This window comes from Atractosteus spatula (assembly GCF_055471065.1).
Source record: "Atractosteus spatula isolate fAtrSpa1 chromosome 10 unlocalized genomic scaffold, fAtrSpa1.hap1 SUPER_10_unloc_9, whole genome shotgun sequence".
In the NCBI taxonomy this organism is placed as follows: domain Eukaryota; kingdom Metazoa; phylum Chordata; class Actinopteri; order Semionotiformes; family Lepisosteidae; genus Atractosteus; species Atractosteus spatula.
In genome coordinates, this window is record NW_028296629.1 from 134,028 (window position 1) to 143,001 (window position 8,974).

The following is an 8,974-nucleotide window of genomic DNA, read 5'->3' on the forward strand; positions in this document are numbered from 1 at the left end:
ACCAGTCAAGTTCAGGTACTTTTCTGATGTACAGTATCTGAATAGTTCTGGCGCGGCTGTTGTAACAAAGATACTTACGAACTTTTTTTTCATACGAGCTCTTGCCGTTTTTAAAATGAATATTTTTTTGAATTCGCTAAATCACACGAAACACCAGCATCACTTATCGTAAGCATCTGACCAATTACATTCCTGAATGTTAAACCCATTTAGCAATTATTTTTAACTTGTTTTTTTTTTAAATTACACACCTGTTAACTTAGTCCGGATCGCGGTCACCGAGGACCACTCCTGTCTCCCCAGATAACACTTTTTATTTTTAAGATAAACGCGAGATAAACAACGTTTGTTTGAAACCGCTCCACAAATTTTCTCACATGCACGTATTCTCAAATATCACCACAACAAAATCATAAAGTTTGTTTCCACAGACATGACACTATTATGCAATAAACCAATAAATTAATGAACTAGCAGAATCCCAATAAAAACACCAGATCACCTGGCCAGCCCAGCATGTCAATATCATACATTTTTACCAACAAAACCGCAAAAGCAAAAACCAGCATATATATATATATATCCCATGTTTTTACCTTATTCTGGAGCATGATATATATCCAAAATAACCCAGACTAGTTTATCTCAAGAGCTAGAGACTAGTAAACGTTACTGATTACGTAGTAAATGTTTGAAGAACGAGCGCCAGAAATAAGGCGATTTGATTGGTAAAAACCGCTGTCATTCTTTGTATTTTCAGCCACCCTTAGGGGGTGAGACTTCCTCTAGAAGCTTCAGGCTGCATTTTTAGCTGTCAATCATTGACTCAGAAGAGATAATCAATCAGTTTTTTATCAGTTTCTTATCTGTGCTCCTTTTTTTCACACCAGAAGGCAACTCTGAGGTTTTTTTTCATTGCATAACAGCAGGTAAAGGCTCTCTAGCAGTGTCTTAAGGTTTTTATAGCAATTGCAATGGTTTTTATTCTTATTATTTTCAATATTTTTATGATTTTTTATTATAGGCGTGAAATTTCATTCCAGGTCCAGTCTTCACAAAACATGATGTAGAATTTTTTCTAATTGATCAATTTGTCCCAAATTTTTATCCAAGCTTGTAGCCACCTAGAACAAGGTTTTCAAATCATTCCCAGGCCCTTGACATGCATATAGTTGAAAAATCTGACCTCTGAAGATCAAAAAAAAAATGTTCGCCAGCTGTTTTTTTTGTTTTTTTTCATATGTTTGTCTGCTGAGTGGACACATTAAGAAATATAAGAAATTTGACTTTTCACACTCAAAGCCAAGGGGGTTAGCTTCAATTTAAGACCTGAACCAGGCTCCTGCTATGTTCTGCTGCAGAGATATAACAAATGTTTAAGGGGAAGGAAATTCCAGGCGGACATTGGCTAAATATGTCACTGGTAGTAAAAAGTTAAGTATTCTTGCCATTTTTAGCATATTGTAAGTGGATTTTTTGCAAACATTTTATTTTTTAAATCACATGAAACACAATCAACCCATTGTAACTTCACATTGATAATTCCTGAGCTTTATAACTGTGTATTATTTCTTTTTACCTTGTTTTAATATTTTTTTTATTATTTTTGCATTTTACAGAGCTTTTTAATATATTGTGAGCATTTTAGTGTCATTTTAAAATAGGACTATCAATGCTCCTGACTTTTAAACCTGTATTTATTCTGACATTATTATCTCCACCTGCAGATGAGGGAGGTATTTGATCTTAAATTTGTTGAGTTGGGGGGAAAATATACATTCATTTCCTTGTATGTATCACCAGTGGGAAACTTGGCATTTTTGGATGAATTGCAATCTTTACTGCAAGGCCTTCAGACTGATATAGAAATGACTGGTGATTTAAATGACACATTTGATAAATCAGACAGGAACAGCATAACATCTAAAATGGCAGAACCCTCTAAAGTACTGAAAAATTTCCGGCACATTCATAATAAATACAATTTATTTAATTTAAAGCACAAAATTTGCTTTAAAAAGAAAACCACAATTTGTACGATATCATATTTCAATATCGACGTTCAGATGAAGAATTTGAGGATTTGAATATCAATGGAGAGTACATTGATTTTGGGACAATGTTTGCATCTGAATAATCCTTCCTCCTGGAAAGAAGGAAAAAAAAGTTTTGAGTCTCAGTCTTCAGGATCCCCCCCAAAAAACGTGCAAATTTGTTTCCGATGTATTTTGGATAAAGATATAACTCTCATAGAAGATACATTTTATCAGTTGAATGCAGTCGATACTTTCAACTTTTTATATGATGATAGGACCTACATTTAGGGCTCAGTACTGATAACACTGCTGCTATTGATGGAGTAGAAATAACTGATGTACTGGCAGTTTTTTTTTTCTGAGGCAAGAAGTCCTAGAACACCTCCTATAAAAATGTTAAGATTCAGAGCAAGAAATATTTTTCCACCTCACCTAATGCTATTGCATTAACGAGGCTGAAGTTGGCTTCTTATTCGCCAGCTGCTGCTTTGCGTTTTTCGTTCCATCTTAAATGCTGCTGCTGTGATGTTATGTCGTCTTTCGCCTGTAGATGGCTCTCTACAGTCATTTTTAAAAATACTTATCCGGATGTCTTACTGTACATTTCCTCAGTAAAGGGGAATATGTAAGTAGAGACTGTCCAAATTGCATTTTTGTATGAAACACATTTCAGAAACACAACTCACAATAAAACAAACTGGCATGTTATACCACGAGTAAATAAGACAAAGGCAAAACATAAATTCACTGGCACTTTCTGCATATTTTCCACGACTTTGCCTTCTGATCATAAAAAGTCTCAAACTCTTGCATTTTACAAGAAATTTTAATATAGCAGTTTTAAATGGGACATTTAGAACATGGCATATGAGACTATATGGTTAACTGAGGATGAGCAGAGGGTGATCGAACCTACCTCCTGGTTATAAAAATGTCTAAAAATTCTGACACAGATGTGTGAGAGACAATGGAAAAGACTATCAAAATCCTGAACTTCAGGACATTGTACTGTACCGTTTTTTAAATACGACCCTCTGAACATGGCATGAGAGAATACATTGTCAAATGGTAAATGCAATGTTTGCTATATTGCTAGGGCCCTCCCTCCTGATTTTAAAATCGTCTCATATTTCTGACATCAAGGTGTGAGACACAATATAACAGACTGTCAAAATCCTGAACTTCAGGACATTTTATGATACCATTTTAAAAATATGACCCTCTGAGCATGGCATGTGAGAAAATGGCATGTGAGAATGCATTGGGAAAAGGTGAATGCAATTTCTGCTGAATTGCTATGGCCCTCCCTCCTGATTACAAACTCGTCTCACAATTCTGACACTGAGGTGTGAGACACAATGTAACAGACACTATTAAATTGTGAAGTACAAGAGATTATACTGTTACGTTTTTTTTTAATATTGACCCTCCGGCATGTGAGGACTTGTAGTCAACAAAATAGCACACATTCTGCCAATTTGCTTTGTCCCTCCTTCCTCGTTACCAAAACATCTTAGTATACCGACACTAAGGTAAATGTCTCTAAATCCAGAAGTTAAGTTGTCAAAGTATATCGGAGTCAACCGATATTGATCAGGTTCTGCTGATGCCGAGCCCGCAGCCTTCACCATAAGGTCCAATTCCCCAAGCCTACTGACCTTATATGTCCGTCCCTTCTCGTCAAAATTCGTATTTTCACAGGGTACCCTTCAGAAATTGCAGTATAGAATGAAAAAACTCCAATAGATCTCGGCCACTGTTGGCGATTTTCCTTTAAAAACAAATGATTCTCCAGAAATTTTACGGAGTGTATCACTTACACCGAGAGCGAGAAGTGTTAAGCTGTACATGAGTCTTTGTGGCTCGGTTGTTAACCAAAAGGGTGGTGGTTTGAGACCATCCAGGGATGCAATGAGCCTTTTAATGAACACACCCTCTTCACTTCATTTCTCCACGGCCAGTCTTGTACCGCAATCAAATACAGTGCCCGTAGGGGGCAGTAAACCCGCATATATAGCTCACTGTGTATATAATGAAGAAGCAGAGGTTAGTTTCTCATCTGCATGTTGCAGAGCCTTACGCAACTCGTACCAACAGCTGGGGTTTGATCCCTGCACGGGCTATTAGTTGAAAGACCATTGTAAATGACGTGTAACAGCTTTATCCAGCTGGCTTTTATGTTTCATACTAAATTGCTATCTTGAAACCAAAATAATTAGAAATATGGAACACAACCGTTGTTCCCCAAGAAGGAAAGCTGTTTTACACTGACGTCACTCCTTTTTATTTAATCCAGATTTTAAAGACAACTCCGCCCTCAAAGGAAATCAAAGGAAAATATTGTATTAGCACGAGCTGCACAGGCTCTGAATCAGACCATTTCAATTAGTCTGATCAGTGCAGGACAAGTTAATGTAGAATTATTGCTTTGTCTATCTCTTGTTTGTATATAAATGAATGTCTCTGAAATCTAATGTTAGTTTTTAATTTAGTTTTAGTTTTACGATGTAGGTCATGCGTTGACATATGCACAAACACATGAAATGTCTCATTCCCGATTTAGCTCATGCTCCATAGGAGAGAAAAGATTTCTCCTGTTTCTCGTACAACCATATCAGAACAGAAGCCCGTGTCACCCAGCTCTGATTCAAGATTGAGTCGCATCTTCAACATTTTGTTTTTGTTTCTGATCATTATTTTCTTTAGTTATGATCAATATTGAACTTTTTCTAAATAAAACAAAAATAATCAAACATGCAGGTAGAATTTTTTAAAAGTATTAGGAGTTGACAGGGCGCTCCTTCGGAATAGTCGTCAGAAAATGTGAGAAAAGGAAAGTTACGTAAACTCTCACACACAGCATTAAAGATTGGAATCTGATCATAAAAAACTAGCTGTCTCCCCGTCGGTAATCAAACCCCAGTTTCCCGCGTGACAGGCAGGGACACAAACAACTTTACTAACTAGGAGCGCTTGCTAGCTATTAGGAGGCATTTACTCTTAAGTATATAACTGTTTTGGGTTTCGACTTTAATTTTCCCTATACCAGTTTTTTACAAAAGTAAAGGCACACGGCACATGTGTGGCACATCACGTCCGAGTTTAGTGACAACTACCTCAGAGATTGTAAGCTGGGTAGTTTCAGATTTTTTTAAAGGTTCAAGCAAACCCGAATACCTTTGCAAGAGACATTTCAGAATCGCAGTCAAATCCAGTACGATTGCTGGATCCTTCGAATTCGACTGAACTATAGCACAGATCTGCAGTCCACCATTAGAATACTGTGGGTGTGTTGTATAAGCCACATGGCCAAAATAGTTCTAAAACAGGAGATGCATCCTCGTTTAGGAATGTGGTATAAACTGAAATGGTCTGGGAAGAGTCCTACGTTTGAACAGTTCAAAATAGACGTAAAGGGGTATTTATGGACTCTTTCGAAATGTAAGAACAAGCTGTGCGGACCTTATCTTTATTTACCTTTTGTAATCGTTTTTCATAAAGTGTAATTGTATTATAGCATGTGCCCCTGATGATTTTCTTGATACGTTATATGTGCTCTTGTTTGTATTGTATGTAGTTTTGTTGTTCAAATAAAACGTAAAAGACACAACTTTCCGGATGCGGCTGCTGTAAAAATAAAATGACATCAAGGGTGCTGTACGCAGAGGTCTGAAACCTGCTCCACAGATCTTTATCCAGAGGTGTTAAAGAAGTCGAGATCTCGCCATGAGAGGGGAAGCATCTCAGAAAAAGCAGGTGCAGTCGGTTCCACGGTCATAACGCCCCTAAGTCGGGCGACAAGAGCAAAACCCACCCGACCTCCTCCGAGCAAGTAATGAGACAAAGAGCTACTGCACAGCGGGTAGCGTGGCCGAGCGGTCTAAGGCGCTGGATTAAGGCTCCACTCTCTTTGCGGGCGTGGGTTCGAATCCCACCGCTGCCAGGTGCTTCTGTCGCGACCCCCCTTTCAGCTGACTTGCGTCCTCTCAACCCAAAAGCGCTTTGCCACTTTTTGCGTTATGCAGGGAACGACGTCTGCCCAGATCACTTTTGTGTCAATGCAAATCGTAGTGTGCCCTCCGTTTTAATGTTGGCTGTGCTGGCGTGCCGCTTCTGTCTGTGAAACTTGAATGTTCTGCTTCTTCACACCGAATCGTTGGCGGGGGTTGAGCTTGTTAAATCTTTGCGCATAGCGCTCCTTTGGAAGTACTTTGTCCAAGTTCAAAAGCGATCGTGGGATTTACTTCATGCGTTCAAGAAGCATGCCTCGCACGACAGATTTAAATGGGGAATGGAGCCTGCTTCTTGCTGTTTTTCCTGTGGTTGCAGTTACAAAGTTGATCGTGCTTTCACATTCTGTTAACAGTATTCACTGGCTGAGCTTTATCAGTTGGTTCGTAAAGGAATCTCTGCTTCGGTTCCAGAAAAGTCATCTGTAGTGTGTTTTTTTCCGTGCCCATGGCAGTCTTTTAGAGCTGGTAGTAATGGCGGCGAAGTTAATTTTTTATCCTCTTTAAAAGAATAAGGACGGGCTGGGGCGAGCTGCATTTACCACTCTTTCAGCTAAACGCCGAACTCGCGAACTGATTACACTGCAGAGCCACAGGTGCCTCGCTTTTCTTCATTCTCTGGGTTAGGATGAAAAAAAAAACACTGCTGGTATTAGCTGGCCTGCTGGGAGTACCTCTTCTTCACTGATAAGCAAGATTTGTGTTTCATCTTTCGCAAGCTGTATAGATTTCTTTCAAAACAAGTTGTTCCAGAAAGGAAACGAACACTTGCATTCACCTGAATTAAAAGGCATGGGATTTGCCCGTAAGGATAAATTCTGTACAGTAAGACAGGCACCGCTGGGAATCGGACCCAGGATCTCCTGTTTACTAGACAGGCGCTTTAGCCAACTAAGCCACGGCACCGGCAAAGGGCCGTCCTTTGACAGCCACTTGGACACGTCTCAACTGCTCTGAGACATCTGCGTTCGGTGTGCACCGAGCCTGCTCGCCTTGCAAGTTGCCTCATTTACATGCGATAGCTCCACCACTAAGAGAAAGGATGAGAAATGGCTTTTATCTGGCACTTTTCATGTCAGAGGATCTCAATCTGCTTTCCGTGTACAAGAGGATGTCCAACTCATGTAGCTAAAGACGTAGACGACAGTGCTCCACTGAAATCTTGATCTCACAACCCTCGGCATGACTCCGCTGTGTTCTGCTTTAGAAAAAGGGGGGAAAAGACTTCTTTCATCACACGTGTTGCACTGTTTACGGTGTGTGCAGTGCTCTTTCTTAAATGAAAACCAGGAATCGGCACCATATGAGGTGAGACTAGATAATATTGGAACAAGTAGCCGCGCCATTCCATGCGTGACGTGAGCAAAGTGTAATTCCTGTCTTTATAGTGTGCTTGTTAGAGACTTATCTGGCACCCAGAGCGCTTTAAATCCGGGAGTCAGCAGCCCAAGACAAGAGAGCTTCCTTCGTCTCTGTTTTTTGCGTGAAGGGGGGAAACCGTGCGTGTGCTGCAAACGATCTTAGTATCGAAGTGCCGTCCCACATAACCGATCCAAACAATCTGCTTTACAGAGGAGCACTGCCGGAGCTTATCGTTGGCAAACTGAAGACCAGGCCGACCTCTTCTGTGACTCTAGAACACTGAATCTCAAGGTTGTGAATTCAAGCTCCACGCTGGCGGGAAATTCCATAGGTAATGATCACATTTTCTTGCATGCTAATCAAAAGAAATATTAAGAAACTTTTCCCGATACCAGTTTTTTACAAAAGTAAAGGCACACAGCACGTGTGCCACATCACGTCCGAGTTTAGTGACAACTACCTCAGAGATTGTAAGCTGGGTAGTTTCAGATCAGGTCACTTTTTTTATCAAAGGTTCAAGCAAACCCGAATACTTTTGCAAGAGACATTTCAGAATCCCAGTCAAATCCAGTACGATTGCTGGATCCTTCGAATTCGACTGAACTATAGCACAGATCTGCAGTCCACCATTAGAATACTGTGGGTGTGTTGTATAAGCCACACGGCCAAAATAGTTCTAAAACAGGAGATGCATCCTCGTTTAGGAATGTGGTATAAAGTGAAATGGTCTGGGAAGAGTCCTACGTTTGAACAGTTCAAAATAGACGTAAAGGGGTATTTACGGACTCTTTCGAAATGTAAGAACAAGCTGTGCGGACCTTATCTTTATTTACCTTGTGTAATCGTTTTTCATAAAGTGTAATTGTATTATAGCATGTGCCCCTGATGATTTTCTTGATACGTTATATGTGTTCTTGTTTGTATTGTATGTAGTTTTGTTGTTCAAATAAAACGTAAAAGACACAACTTTCCGGATGCGGCTGCTGTAAAAATAAAATGACATCAAGGGTGCTTTACGCAGAGGTCTGAAACCTGCTCCACAGAAGATCTTTATCCAGAGGTGTTAAAGAAGTCGAGATCTCGCCATGAGAGGGGAAGCATCTCAGAAAAAGCAGGTGCAGTCGGTTCCACGGTCATAACGCCACTAAGTCGGGCGACAAGAGCAAAACCCACCCGACCTCCTCCGAGCAAGTAATGAGACAAAGAGACAGCACACAGCGGGTAGCGTGGCCGAGCGGTCTAAGGCGCTGGATTAAGGCTCCAGCCTCTTCGGGGGCGTGGGTTCGAATCCCACCGCTGCCAGGTGCTTCTGTCGCCACCTCCTTTCAGCTGACTTCAGACGAAAGGGAGGGAACTGCTTTTTGGCAGTCTCTCGAGAAACTAAGCAAAGTGTTTAAAGATACTTTCTCAGCTTGACATCAAGGCACAAAACAAAAACCTTCTTGCGTCCTCTCCACCCAAAAGCGCTTTGCTACTTTTTGCGTTATGCAGGGAACGACGTCTGCCCAGATCACTTTTGTGTCAATGCAAATCGTAGTGTGCCCTCCGTTTTAATGTTGGCTGTGC

The 8,974-nt window shown here is 40.4% G+C and overlaps 1 non-coding gene across 1 annotated transcript; it reads left to right on the forward strand.

The window, feature by feature from the left end:
- Window positions 1-8,628: 8,628 nt before the first annotated feature.
- Window positions 8,629-8,710, forward strand: trnal-aag (transfer RNA leucine (anticodon AAG)). Its single transcript has one exon. It is a non-coding gene; the product is annotated as a tRNA-Leu (tRNA).
- The last annotated feature ends 264 nt before the right edge of the window (window positions 8,711-8,974 follow it).